The sequence below is a fragment of the Heterocephalus glaber genome, unplaced genomic scaffold (genome assembly GCF_053883595.1).
Source record: "Heterocephalus glaber isolate CG9 unplaced genomic scaffold, H.glaber_assembly_v1.0 deba00001795, whole genome shotgun sequence".
Lineage (NCBI taxonomy): Eukaryota > Metazoa > Chordata > Mammalia > Rodentia > Bathyergidae > Heterocephalus > Heterocephalus glaber.
The window spans coordinates 4,248,945-4,264,369 of NW_028258476.1; the positions used below are offsets into that span (position 1 = coordinate 4,248,945).

A 15,425-nucleotide genomic window follows, 5' to 3' on the forward strand; every position below is an offset into this window, starting at 1 on the left:
AAACAGAACAACTCAGTTGATACAGTGTCTCTAAGTACAGTCTTGGAGTTTCAGATGGGTTGGGAGTCATATTTTTTCTGCCACTCATTAGCTGTGTGGTCTTGGATGTAATCACCTCCTAACCTTTCCAAACTACGATTTTCTTCTCTGGAAAACGGACTCAGTAGTAGCACCTGCCTTGCAGGGACATTGTGAGTACAAAGAGGAAATGATGTAAACACCGTACTTAGCAGGGTCCCTGTTATGAACCGAGCGCTCCCCTCCTTTTACCCATAGTTATCAAGGAGTGCAGCCAGGCAGACCTGTGTTGGACCCTGGCTCTGCTCAGTGATTGTTTTGTGCTATGGGCTATTCTCTGCTTCTCCTTTTTCTTCATCCATGAAATGGGCTTCTGATATTTATGGGCGGGGCCGGTTGTTATATAAGATGATTTATGTGCAGCCATCCTGAAGGAGTACCCAACCCTGCCTAATTTTAGGCATTTAAAAATAATCTTTTGGGATCTTTCTGTTAGTTTACAATATTTTCTGGAATATGCCCAGCCTCTTCATAAACCTTCAAAAGGGAGACAAAATCAGAATGAAAATCAGAAGTTTTGAGTCAGCTTATGTCAGGGCTGGGGTGGCTGGCGGAGAAAAGGTGAAGTTTTAGCTCCCCTCTACCATTTTTAGTCACCAGGGCACCTGATTTCCCAGTTTCCCAGCTGCCGTGGGTCTCGTCACAGGAGGAGGGAGCTTACCCTGCACCTCGAGTTGGCAAACTAGGTCGGAACGGAACACCGACTTGTCTGAATCCCAGTGCTGGCGGCGGGTGTTGGGGGGTGTCCTGCAAGACGGGACCTGCCCATCACAACAGTCTAGAGCAGGCACTTCCCTTTTTTTCGGAAGGCAAATGGTGCTCTGGGCAGAAATTCAGGCTGGTGGTGGGGATTATATCAAAGAGAAACAGTTACTTAAACCACAGATACTGTTTGTCCATTGGTAATACTGGAATGTAGCCGGGGAGGACTCAGACACAGAAATTCCGCTCCGTCCTCTTGTGAAATGCTGGCTGCTTGCTATGAACTAAGGCTTCAGCAGAGCTGGCAGCAGCAAGGTCTTCCCCCAGGCAAGGCTAGTGGCTGGAGGTTGGGTGCTGGGGCAGAGATTTAAAATCAGAGATGCGCCAAGAAAGGGTGTGTCCTGCTTTCTAGCGAATGCTGTGGCGCCCTCTTGTGGCCACAGAGTGAGTAGCTCACAGTGAGGGTTGCTTTCTCCTGAGCGGCCCAGGCAAGCCAAGGAGCGGGAGGCTGAGTGTGGAAACCAGGGTGGAATGCGGGGCTGGAAGATGACTCAGTCGGCTAGAGATGGAGACTGGGATTTGGGCTGGCACCCTGCTCCATGAGCTCATGTCTTTGCTAGTATTTCCCAGAGCCTGAGCAGTGAAGACTGCTCTGTGTCCAAGATGCCAAACAAAACAAAACAAACAAACAAAAACAGAGATAGTAAGTGGACCTGTTTGGTGCCTGATGGACCAAAACCTCAGTTTGAGCATAGAATTCCAGCAGTTTTACTGGATGGCTTTTTTTTTTTTTTTTTTTTTTTGAGACAGGGTCTTGCTGTGTAGCGCAGGCTGGTCCTGAACTCATGGTGTAGCCCAGGCTGGCATCCGATTTGTGGCAATTCTCCTGCCTCAGCCTCCCAAGTACTGGGATTACAGGTGTGTGCCACCACACCCAGCTTTGGATGGCTTTGAAGGAATTATTTTTCTGACAGCTTTGAGCACAGATGTTCTGAAAGCCAAAGTGCCTTGCTATTGGAGGATGTACTCCCTGGTGATTTCTCATTATCAGTGGGGCATCTCTGAGATCTGTATTGGTCATGTCATATGAGAAAACATATACTCCATGTCCTGCCTACTAAACATTGGCATAACAATCTTGTAGTGCACACAAAGTTCTGTTTCTTATAATCACTTCAAGAAGTACTTTAGGGGCTGGGGATGCAGCTCAGTGGCAGAGCATGTGCTGAGCAAGCTTGAGGCCCTGGGTTCCATCTACACCATCAAAAAATTAGTGTTTTAGATTTATTAGGGTTCCGATTATAGTAGTAATCCACGATGGCTTACGTAATTATTTCTAAATCTGACAAAAGCCCTGTGAGATAGATACCAAATGTGTTTTCAGGAAAGGAAGCTCAACCAGGTTAAGTCCCTTCCCCGAGAGCAGACACACACACAGCCCTACTAGAACCCAGATGAGGCTTGTTACACAACTGCCCCCGGCCCCACCCAGCCTGCTTTCTTTTGGGTGGAGCAACAACAATGAATGCTGCTTAGGAACATAACCACAATGTGGGCAGGAAGGCGAGGTGTGTTCTCGAATAGCTCTCATAGGAGGTGGTGCATGTGGCCAGTGTTGCACATGGGCAGACTGCAAGTATGCAGAACAACAGGCCCCTCCTGACAGCGGCTCCGAGAGAAACTCCCTGGAGATGTGGGATTTGAGGTGAGTTTTGAAGGTTGGGTCAGGCTCTGTAGGCACTGGGGAGAGGATGCTGAGGGCAGAAGTAACACAAATGAAGATGCTGCTGGTAAAATGTGTAACGGAGTGCTGGTCTACCAGAAAGAAGGGCAAACACGAGCCATTTGCAGGAAAATGGATGCACCTTGAAAGCATAATATTAAGTGAAACAAGACACCCAAGTTTAAATATCTCATAACTTCTCATGTGAGAAACCCAGAGTATCAATCATTTAAAAACAAAATAAAAAATAGAGAAAAGGAAACAGGGAGATAGATCCTTTGCAAATGGAGGGGGATCTAGAGATGGAAGAAGCAAGGAGAGAGAGGGGAGCAAGGGGAATAAAAAGAAGACAAGTACATGTACTCCCTAGGATGTATGTAAACATCATATATTGCAAACATGTACCAATAAAAATAAAGTTAAAAGGCCTGGGGATTTAGCTCAGTGGTTTCGCCGCTTGCTGCGCAAGTGCAAGGACCCGAGTTCGATCCCCAGCACCAAAAAAAAAAAAAAAAAAGTTAAAAAATAAAGGGAGAGCATGCAGAGGACACATTTGGAGGAGCAGCAGTGCACCTGGTCCTTTCCCTGTTGGGAGAGGGATAGGGCTAGGTGATGATGCTTTTGAATTCCAGGCTGCTGATTAAAATGGTAGACCTGATTGAATGACAGAGCACAGAGCCAGGGCTGACTGCAGAGTAGGGTAACAGCATGGTGATGCCCCAGTGAGAGAAAGGGGTGGAGATAGGAGAAAATGAGGGCTAGGAGGGAGGGAGGTGAGGCTGGTGCTGATGAAGGCCTAAGCTGAAATGGTGGTGGTGAGTGTGGACAGGAATGGAGAGATTGGAGAAAGATCAGTAGGAAGAAGCTATAGGGCACCTGTAGCTGAGCTGCAGACCTGAAGGAGAGAAAAGAGCACAATCACCTGGAATTTTCCAGACCCAGGCCCCTGGAGCCAAATGCAGTGAGGAAGTATGGGCTGGGAGGGAGTGTGCTGAGACTGAGTGAGCTGCTGGTGGGTTTCTGGGTAGAAACACTTTGCCTGTGATTAATCTTAAATTCTTTGTCCCATCCCTGGGCATGGCATGGCGGTGAGAACTGCTTCCAGGGGAACACCCTGTGCCTCCTGCACCACTTCCTGGTCAGGCTAGGATCCAGGCAGGACTCCAGGCTCGGGGGTCTGTCTGTGTAGACCGGAAGCTGGGTGCAGCTGCTGGGCAGAGTGACGTGGGGATTTCATAGAGCAGTGACAGCAAACCTTTTAGAGCTTTCAGTGATACAAACAGCCTGCTGTGGCATGCATGCCATAGGTTCACCAACCTGGCCTACAGGAGGGCGATGCATTCTTTGCATTTGAGGAATTCACACCCCAAGGGAGCCAGAGGCGACACAGTGGCTGCAGGCTGGTCGTGGGACCAGCCAGGTGTCATTAGTACTGTGTGGCTCCCAACTTCCCCTGAGTAGGCCTGGGTGTTCTTGCTCCTGCGGCTTCCTTCGGCTTCCTTCGCACTGGCCCTTACCACAGGGTAATTGTCCTTGTTTCCTCCTCCATGCTTCAGTGTCAGGCTCCTTGGGGACAGGGGTTGGTCCTGGTGTGTGTGTTTTCTTTCTGTGGCAGGAAGTGTAAGCCGTGGTCCTCAGGGCTTGCTGAGATGGTGCTTCCCCCTTGGATCAGCGCCCCAGGGCCGATCCCAAGTTCAATCCCCAGTACCAAAAAAAAAAAAGAGTGGATTGATGAGCAGCCACCAGTGCATCCCAGCCCAAGCATGCTCAGTTTGTCCTTTTTGGAAAATGTATCTTAAAACCTAGCGCTTATTCTAGCAAGGTAATGAGTTAGAGCCCTGGATGTTTTAAAAATCATTTAAATTTTCATCCTAACCTGTTATGAAAGGCAACAGTCCATGCATTAGCTGTGAGTGTTGTCAAGGTCTATTAGTGACAGAAAAGCTTCCCTTCAGGAGACAGCTGTGCGTCAACTTGACCCAACACATGACAATATATATTTTTTCTTGTTAGTATTGAATGGTGGTAGCTGTGGTGATGTGGGACAGGATTAGAAAGTTGGGATTTGAGTTCAGGTTTTCCCACTCATTAGCTCTGTGTCCTACGGCATGTCACCTAACCTCTCTGAAACTCTTCCTTTTCTTTTTTTGAGACAGAGTCTTCCTATGTAGCCCAGGCTGGCCTCGAATGCAGCAGTCCTCCTGCCTCAGCTTCCCAAATGCTGGGATCAGAGGCGTATGCCCCCATGCCGGCATCTCTTCATTTTCAAATCAAGGATAACAATAACCACTACGGGACCAGGGATTTAGCTCAGTGGTTTCGCCTCCTGCTGCACAAGCGCAAGGGCCCGAGTTCGATCCCCGGTACCAAAAAAAACCCAAAAAACAGTAACCACTACAATTGGCCTCTGCATCAATGGATTCTGCATCTGTAGATTCAACTAACCATAGATGAGACATTAAAAATATTGTATCTTAAAAAAAATTTTAAAAATATTGTATCTGTACTGAACATGAACCTGTCGTCATCCCCTAAATAATATAGCAAAACTACTGTTCACACAGCATTTACATGGTACTGTAAATAATCTGGAGACAATTTCAAATATACAGGAGGAGTGCATATGCTATATGCAAATACCGTGCCATTTTTCATAGGGGACTTGAGCATCCTAGATTTTGGTATCCCAGGGGATTTCAGAACCAACCCCTCATAGATACTGAGGAGCAGCTATATTGGGGAAAAGCATTATGTTTTACAAATTATTTTTGTATATTTACTTAGGTATGCACAGAGTCCCAACTATATACTTGGCACTATGGAAACACTGTGTCTAAAGAAGGAGACACAATTCTTGCATTTTTGGAAATTCAGTCTAGCAGGACAGAAAGGTTTTTTAAAAACCATGTATGAAGTGAAAGACACGGCCACTGCTGATGCAGTGCAGAGCTGAGGGCAGAGACAGCTGAACCAGACTAAGACACAAGGGAAGGCTTCCTGCAGGAGGAGCCACATGAAGATGACCCTGGAGAGTAAGAGTTAGCCAGGGGAGGAAGAGGGGGATACCAAAGAGGAAAGGAGAGGCCGCTAGAGAAATACGGTTTGGAGGTTTGGAGGTTTGGAGGTACAGGGAGGCTGTGGGCGGTGGCAGGAGATCAGAATATAGAATCCATAAAGAGCCAGATTACAGACTCTAAGATCTTGAGCGAGGAAATTTGAGCTTTGTTTTGAACACTGCGAGTATACAGTGAATGTTTAACATGTACACGCTCTTATCTGTTTGTACAAGTAGGAATGTTCATTGAGAGAAAATTGGAATGGAGAGGAGAGGAAGGAGAGGGGGAGGGGGAGCGGGGAGACAGCGCCCAGAGATGACTGTAGTCAGTATTTGGTAAGCAGACTCGGTGAAGGTCTGTGTGCCTACCTGCCAGATCTTGGCTGCGGTTCTGGGTCAGCAGGAGGTGCTGCCTGGGAGCTGGCAGAGGTGCAGGATCTCAGGCTCCTCCCAGACCCAGGGGAAGGAATCTTCGGCTGAGGGGAGCTCTGACGTGCTCCACAGGCCGAGGGCTGGAGTTCAGAGTAGACAGACACCAGGCAGAGAGAGGCCTCTTGGAAGACACAGTGTGGTAAATTCTTTAGAGTATGTGAGATGAAGCCAAGTAGAGGGGTGAATAGTGATGAAGTCTGGCAGCTTAGATCAGGCTTTAGAGTCAGGTGGACGTGGCCTTGCGTCTTATTTTCTGTGAAAGCTGGTGTAGGGGAAGGGGTGCGTATGCAGGGAAAAGAACAGAACAAGAGGCTCATCAGGCTTCCTGGCTAATCCTGAACAGAGTTACTGGAGGGAGCAATTAGCAAGAAAAGAGGCAGAGCACCAGGGAAACCAAGTGCCTGAAACCACAGTAGCTGCCCCCCTTCCAATACAATGCAAAAGAGACAAAAGAGGGAGAGCGTACTAACTGAGAGGAAAGTATATTTCAAAAATATTTTTATATACTTACACTCCGTATTGCGACACTAGATACACACACACCCTACTGAATCACTAACTCCAAGGACCTTGTATGTAAGGCTCCTCCTAAACCAACGTATAAATCTCAGAGATAAGGCCCAGATGAGGAAAAGCTGAGAAGAAAAAAGTCAAACAAAGTCTACCTGGCAGCCAGGTGTGGTGGCCCGCACCAGTAATCCTAGCACTTGGGAGGCAGAGGCAAAGCTAGGCTGTGAATTTGAGGCCAGTCTGCAAGACAGACGAAGGCAGTGATGGCCGGGGTTAGGATCCTGAGGCTGGGATGCATCGGTGACAGCCGAGAGAGCCAATCAGGCTGTGACAAGTTCCAAGTATGGACCTGGAGGGAGGGTCTTTATCGCCTGATAAAAGGCTGGACACAAAAGCTGTGGGTATCCATCTTCTGGGGTCCCCTGCCCTCATGGGGCAGCTTTCTGTCTTCTCTCTTTTTTCCCTTCTTACAAATAAAGTCCCTTCCCTTTTGAACTTTGTCTCCTTGTTTCATTGCTGGTGCTGAGTTTATGATCCTGGTTGGGAACCCATTCTAGCAGCGGTGCGGGGCACACCCGGACATGATGCTGGAAATAGGTCATAGTCTCTGGTGCCTGTTTCCTCATCTGTAAAATACGTGTTAATAACTGAATTTAAATTATAGCATTGTTAAGAAGAGTGAAGAAATAATGCCTGTAAAGCTCCTCGACAGTGTACAGTGTATGTTGTGTGCTGAGTATCAATAAGTCATCAGCTATGGTCATTATTACTAATACCAACAGTCACAGTATGCCACTTTGTACCTGTGAGCCAGATACTAGTCTCTTTATTCTTGTAGAAAATTTCTATGATAAAAAGGAAAAAAGGAGCCAGGTGTAGTGGCACATGCTTGTAATCCCAGCACTCGGGAGGCTGAGGCAGGAGAATCGCCACAAGTTTGAGGCCAGCCTGGGCTACATAGTTCAAAGCCAGTCTGAACTACATAGCAAGACTGTCTCCAAATAAAAAAAAATTTTTAAAAAGGAGGCAGGAAGTAAAAAACAATGATATTTGTGTTTAGCTTATTTCCATTTAGTAGCCAAGGAAGAGGAAACTCAGAAATTTCCCAGGATCACCTAAGCTCTGGGACCAGGTTTTCTGGGACACGAGGAAGAAGATAATGTGGCGTTGCAGGAATCCAGGACAGAGGACGATTTCAGGGAGCGGTGGGGCTGTCCAGGGTGTCCACCAGCTCTGTGAATGAAGGACACAAAGGCTGAGAACAGGCTATTGCTTTGGTGACAGGGTGAGGACTTTTGCCTGACCCTGGGGAGAGTGATTTTGGCAAGGAAAGCAGCCCAGCTGCAGGGCGCTTGGTGCAGCAGTGACGGTGGGAGAAAGGCCAGCTAGCAGCTCTGAGGCAACCTGGCTGCCTAGCTGGGGTCCGTGTACACAACTTTCACATTTGGGTTTCGGCCTCTGCTACAAGCTAATCTGCTTGGGGCTGGACTTGCAGCATTCCTGAGCCCTTGTCTGTTTTGCTCCCAACCTTGGTGACATCACATGGATCTTGCTTGAGGGTAATGCTGACGCCCAGCACTGGGAGGATAAGAAAGGAATGCGGACCCAGAAACCTCTCAGCTTAGATGCATTCTCTGCCGAGAAGGTGGGGCTGAGCCAGGGCTGGTGCTGGACTCCGTGCTCATACCTGCTCTCCCAGATGGCTGGAGTCACTCAGGACCCTGCTCCCAGCCAGGGCAGACTTGCCTCCCCGTCCTGGTCCGGCTGCTTGACTGTGGACCTCCAGGAAGGCTTCTAGTGGTGACCCGGGGAGATTGAGGAGATCAGGGAGAGCAGAACCAGGCGTGGCCCTGAATTCCTATCCCATCTCTCACCAGGGCCCTAGATGTACAATCAGGTGCTGTGAGCCATCCAGGTCTTCCTGAGGTGCAGCAGGGCAGGGAGAGATCCTCCCCCGTATTACTGGGTCTGTGCCACAGATTGGTGGAACACCCAACTTTTAGGATCTTTTGTGTATTTGTATGACTATATTTTATTTATTTTATTTTATTTTATTTTATTTTATTTATTTATTTTTTTGATACCGGGGATCGAACTCGGGTCCTTGAGCTTGCTGGGCAGGCAGCGAAACCACTGAGCTAAATCCCCGGTCCACTATATTTTATTTATAGAATCTCTTTGATTCATTTTTGTTGTACTAAAGATTGAACATAGGGCCTCTACCCTGAGAGGAGTACACCCCCAACCCTTTTTTTTTTTTTTGAGACAGGGTCTTGCTAACTCACTAAGTTGCATAGGCTGCCTTGAACTTTCCATCCTCCTGGCTCAGCTTTCTGGAGTACTGGAATTGTAGATAGGTAAATTAATTAGATATCTTGTAGGTAGTTAGACTGGTGGAAGACAACCAAGACATATTCACTGAAGATCAGCATTATGAAAAGGAAAAAGTACAACACTTACCTACTTTCCCTAGAGGTGAACAGCAGTGATGGATATTCTAAACAGACATCAGTCTCCCTAGCCCACTTCCTTTCTGGAAATTCCTTGTTCATTCATTCTATGTACTCTTGCTGCATGACTTGTTTTCCAATTTGATCCCCATTTAATCAATATTACCTGGGTGACTACTTGTAATCTTATTGGTTGATTATGGCTTTGTCCCACCTCATGCCCACCTTGTGAATTTTCATTGAATCTTATTAGTTGCCTATAGCTTTGTCCCACTTTGTACCAGCTCCACCTCGTGGCTTTGCTCCATAAAACCCCTCTGGGAAACAGGGTCCCAGGCAACCCACTTTCTGGTCCCCCTTCTGTCTCTCTTAGACAGACGCTATCTGTCAGTAAATTCTTCCTACTCTTAACCTCTGCTGTTCCTAGAATTCATTCTTCAATTTTAGAGAACATGAACTCGAGTTTCAGATATCTAGCAGGTTGGGAGTTATAATATTTCCCTTGTTTGGATTATTTTTGCTTATTTGGAATACTTGCTGCCCTATATCATTTTTGGATAATGTGGACCCCTGTATCACTGGGATTAGAGTCATGCTTCCCCCTCCTTAGTATACTCTTCTTGTTTAAAACATTCAATTGCTTTATTTATTTACTTGAACTTCTAAACATATTCAAGCTAAAGTCCTTCCAGATTGCTTTCTCTTGTTGTGTGGCTTTGAATCTCCTGTCTGTGGCATATAGGGGTGGCCCTGAATGCAGGGTCATATTGGCCTCAGAGCCTGTTTTAGAGGGATTTCTAAATCCTCCAAATAGCTACAGGCATCTCCATGAGGTGGCTTTGCATTTGCCTAGGGTTCTAAGGCCCTCGCAGCACTGGGATTTGCTGCCGTTTGAGCCCCATGCCTTCTGGGGGCACCTCTGAAGTTCTCTGATTTCTCTCAGATGACTCTGAACTCTGGTAGGGATCATTTTGTGTCTTGTCCCCACATGTCAGGCTGAGTTCTCAGTGTCCTCACCTCAGGGCAATTCTTTAGACGCAGTCCTTTAGCTAAGAGTTCAGCTCCTGTTCTCCACCACAGCACAGGCCACACAGCCTAATGCCAGAGCACTGTTACAGTTACAAACAAGTTTTCTTTTTGCTTCTGGTACATGGATGTTTCTCTTTCTGCTTTTTAATTGATGAAGGATTTTAATTTGGGGGGAATACAGCATTATTTATAGTAGAAAAGAGATTTCTGTGTCTGTTCCTTCTTCACTCTTGACAGAAGTCCTACTAAATTGCACAAATCTTTGTAGAAAGGAACAGATTATTATTATTATTATTGTTATTAATTATTTTTGGTACTGGGGATTGAACTTGGGACCTTGCGCTTGCAAGGCCCGCAGCATATTTTTAAATATTTACTTATTTATTGTTTTTTGAGACAAGGCCTTGCAGTATAGTGCAGGCTGGCCTTAAACTCACTATGGAGCTCAGGGTGGCCTCAAACTCACAGTAATTCTCCTGTCTCAGCCTCCCAAGAGTTGGGATTACAGGCATGTGTCAACATATCTGGTTTGATTTTTAAAAGAATTTTGGAGCCAGTTGTGGTGGCACATGGGACCACCTCAGCACCTGGGAGGCTGAGGTAGGGGGAGCACTATGCGTCTGAGGTCAGCCTGAGCTCCATAGTGAGTTCAAGGTCATTCTGGAACACATAGCAAGACCCTTTCTCAAAAAACAAAAAACAAAAAAAACCCCAACATTGTACATTGGACTTGGCAATGGTTTCTCAGATATGACACCAAAAGCACAGGCAATTAAAGAAAAAAATAGATACATTAGACTTCATCAAACTTAAAAACTTTTATGCATCAAAGGACACTATCAATAGAAAAAAAAGGCAACCCACAGAAAGGGAGAAAGTATTTATAAATCATGTACTTGATAAGAGCTTAATATTTAGCATATATAAAAAAAAACTCTGGTTTTTTTTGGTACTAGTGATCAAACTCTGAACCTTGTGTTTGAAGGGCAGGCGGCAGAACCACTGAGCTAAACCCCCAGCTATAAAAACATTCTTACAACTCAATAACAAAATGACCACAAAAAATTTTATTTAAAAATGGGCAAAAGTACTACAGATTGCACAATGGGTACTAGGAGACCACTCCCCTCTTCTCACGAGTTTGGGCAGCAGCCAAGGGCCAATCTTTCAATTGTTCTAAAAAAGGTAGGAAATAAAATAACAAAGACCCAGGAAATCTCTGAAGCTCCAGGCCAGAGCTCATGCACTTAGTTCTGACCTGACCCTCAGTGACCTTTTCCCGACACTAACCCTGTTAAAGGTTCATAAATACTGTACTAACTACAACTCAGACACATAATTTAATCGGAGTGAATTCTGGGACATATACACAGTGAAAGCCCCTGAGATGTCTCAGGCCCCTGTCAATCATTCTTGTCAGTCTTACCTAGACACCCAATGGGAAGCACCCAGGCTGGGGTGCACTTCCTTTAAAATCAGAAAGCCTGATTTATCTGTGTGCTGTGCTTTTTATTTTCCTGTCATCCGGATACAGGAGATGAAATATGAAAATGTATCTCCCACCTGTTAGATGTCTGATGCACAAGTTCATGTTCTCTAAAATTGAAGAATGAGTTCTAGGAGCAATGGAGTTTAAGAGTAAGAAAATATTTATTGATAGGATAGCTCCTGGGGAGGAAGGAAGGGACTTGATTCGGTAGCTGGGGACCCCACTTTACAGGTTAAGTTTTATAGAGCAAAACTGCAGTAACTATGAGAAATCAATCAGGCAGCTGCTAGGTGATGCAAAGAAAAATAACATAAGATTGATAGGAGTCAGTGAAAAAGCAGGAGATAGCACAAATGAAATAAAAAACCTGTTCACAAAAGTAATGTCAGAAAACTTCCCAAGCATGGAAAAATAATTTGACAAAGATAAGTGAGGTATACTAAACTCCATTGAGCCATGATCAAAAAAAATCTTCCCCTAGGTATATAACAGTCAAGATTTCAGAAATTCAACACAAGAACAAAATATTAAAAGCTGTTAGAGAAAAGAAACAAATCCTCTATAAAGGAAAACCCATCAAAACCACAGCAGACTTTTCAACACAAAATTTTAAGTCAAGGAGAGCTTGAAGTGGTGAAGTATTTCAAACTCTAAGGAAAACAACCTCCAACCCAGATTGATGTAACCCACAAAACTATCTTTCAAAATTTATGGAGAAATAAGATACATTCATGATGACAAAGAACACCCTGAGAAAATTCATGAATGCCAAACTAGCACTCCAAAATGTTCTGAAGGATATTCTAGAAAGAGCTAACAAGGATTACAACTCCCTGAAACCCAACAGAATGAATTCACCCAGAAATGCAAGAAATTAAACAGGAGAGAAAGGAGCCAACAACAGGAAAATAAAATGACAGAGATATGATGATACATATCAGTTATAACTATCAACGTTAATGGTCTCAATTCACCAATCAAAAGATATAGACTGTCAGAATGGATCAAGAAGCAAGATCCAATAATATGCTGCATATAAGAAACACATTTAATTCAAAAAGTAATTCATAGACTGAAAGTTAAAGAATGGAAAACAATACTCCATATGACAGGAACCCAGTAAAAAGCAGAGGTAGCTATTCTATTTGTAGACAAAGTGGATTTCAGGCCAAGACTGATTAAAAGAGACAAAGAAGGTTACTGCATCCTTATAAAGGGAAGAATCCAAGAGGAAGAAATGACAATCATAAATATATAGGCACCTAATAGCAGTGCACCCAACTATATAAAGCAAATATTTATGGACATGAAAAATCAAATAAGCAGTAGTACAACTGTAGAAAAATAGATAAACTAGACAAAAAGATCAACAATGAAATATTAGAACTGAACCAAACTTTTAAACAAGTGACTTAGGAGATGTCTACAGAGTGTTCCACCCCACAACATCAGAATACACATTCCTCTCAGCTGCACATGGGACTGTCTCCAAAATAGATCATATACTAACTCATCAAACATGCTTAAGTAAATGCAAAGGAATTGAAATTATCCCAAGCATATTATCAGACCATAGTGCAATGAAATTGAAAATCAATGGCATAAGAAACCACAAGAACTTCATAAACACATGGAAATTAAATAACACTCTCCTGAACACCCAGTGGGTCACAGATGAAATTAAAGAAGAAACTAGACAGTTTCTATAATTAAATGATAATGCCATTACAACATACTAGAACTTATGGGATGCAATGAAAGCAGTCTTATGAGGGAAATTTATAGCAGTGACTACCCATATCAGGAAAACAGAGTGAGCTTAAATAAGTAACCTAATGTTGAACTTCAAGCTCTAGATAAAGAAGAACAAATCAAGTCCAAAGCTGGTATGAGGGAGGAAATTATAAAGATGAGAGCAGGAATGAATAGAACTGAGTCTAAGAAAACAATACAAAGAATCAATGAATCAGGGTTGGTTCTTTGAAAGATTAAATAAAATTGACAAACCCTTAGCCATCCTTATCAAAAAAGGAAAGAAAAGACTCAAATCCATGCCATTAGGAATGAAAAGGGTGAAATCAACAGATCCTGCAGAAATCCAGAAGATCAATATCTACTTCAAGAACCTATATTCTATGCGCCAGGGATTTAGCTCAGTGGTTTCACCGCCTGCTGCACAAGCACAAAGACCCAAGTTTGATCCCCGGTACCAAAAAAAAAAAAAAGTTCCAAAAAACCTATATTCTAATAAGACGGAAAGCACAGAAGAAATAAACAGATTCCTAGATACATATGAATTACCAAAACTGAATCAAGAAGATATAAAAATTTTAAATAAACCAATATCAGTCAATGAAATTGAAGATGTAATTAAAAACTTATCAACAAGGGGCCAGCGATTTAGCTCAGTGGTTCCGCCGCCTGCCTTGCAAGCACAAGGTCCCGAGTTCAATCCCTGGCACCAAAAAAAAAAAAAGAAACAGTTGTAGTTTTGCCGGGGATTTAGCTCAGTGGTTTGGCCACCTGCTGCACAAGCACAAGGACCCGAGTTCAATCCTTGGTACCAAAAAAAAGAAAAAAGAAAAACTTACCAACAAGAAGAATCCCAGACACCGGTGTAGGAAAAGATTTTATGAACAAAACCTCAGTTGCCCGTGAACTAGCACAAACAATCAACAAATGGGATCTCTTCTTATTAAAAGGCTTCTGCACAGCAAGAGAAACCACCAGCAGTGTGAAGAGACAACCCACAATGTGGGAAAAAATCTTCACCTGCTCTTCCTCAGACAAAGGTCTACTATCTCGAATCTATACAGAACTTAAAAAGATCAGACCTCCCAAATTTAAAGACCCAATCTGAAAATGGGCATCTGAAATGAACAGACATTTCTCATACAAAGAAGTAGAAATAGCAAATAAATACATGAAAAGATGTTCAACATCACTGGTCATTCGAGAGATGCAAATGAAAACAATGCTGAGATTCCACCTCACTCCAGAAAGAATGGCTGCTATCATGAAATCAACCAATAACAAATGCTGGCGGGGCTGTGGGGAAAGAGGAACCCTGCTCCACTGCTGGTGGGAGTGTAGACTGGTGCAAGCACTGTGGAAATCAGTATGGAGATACCTCAAAGAACTAGGACTGGAAGTCCCATTTGACCCCACTATTCCACTGCTGGGGATCTTCCCCAAAGAATTAAAAGAATCATACCACAGTGATATATGTGCACCCATGTTCATAGCAGCGCAGTTTGTAATAGCTAAAACATGGAAACAGCCCAAATGCCCATCAACTGGAGACTGGATAAAGAAAATGTGGGTTTTTTATAAAATGGAGTACTACTCAGCCATAAAAAATGAGAAATTAGAGACATTCATAGCTAAGTGGATGCACATTGAGGTGATACTCTTAAGTGAAATAAATAGGACACACATGTATAAATACCAAATAGTTTCTCTGGTGTGAGAAACAGAAAGTGTAAATAAGGACTAAATGTATAATAGGTAATGTGAAATAGGAAGAAAAGGGGCAAAGGGGAAGGAAGTTGGAGGGCTAGAGGAAAGGATAGAAGGGGATGGGATTAATATGAGAAAACGGAAAAATAGGAACAAAATCTTTGTAAATAGGGAGGACTGGAGGGGTTGAAGGGAGGGCTGGGCAAGGGTGAAAAATAAGAACCAAGAGAGACTATGTAAAGTTGCAAATTTCCAATGATGAATGTCATATTGTATACCTAAAATGTACCAATGATTAGAATGAATAATTGAAAATGTAAAATAGGAAGAAAAGGTCCAAAGGGGTAGGGGTAGTGGGAGGGGCAGGGGAAAGGAAAGAAGAGAAAGGAAAAATGATGAGAAATGGAAAAAATGGAAATAAAGTCTTTGTAAATAGGGAAGGGTGGAGGGCATGAAGGGAGGGCTAGGAATGTGGAAAAAATAAGAACCAAGATGCAT

The 15,425-nt window shown here is 43.9% G+C and overlaps 1 long non-coding RNA gene across 1 annotated transcript; it reads left to right on the forward strand.

Moving 5' to 3' along the window:
• LOC147820837 (uncharacterized) lies at positions 1 to 4,987 on the forward strand. The gene is made up of 2 exons (XR_015448148.1): positions 1 to 2,485; positions 4,660 to 4,987. It is a non-coding gene; the product is annotated as an uncharacterized LOC147820837 (long non-coding RNA).
• Positions 4,988 to 15,425: the final 10,438 nt, after the last annotated feature.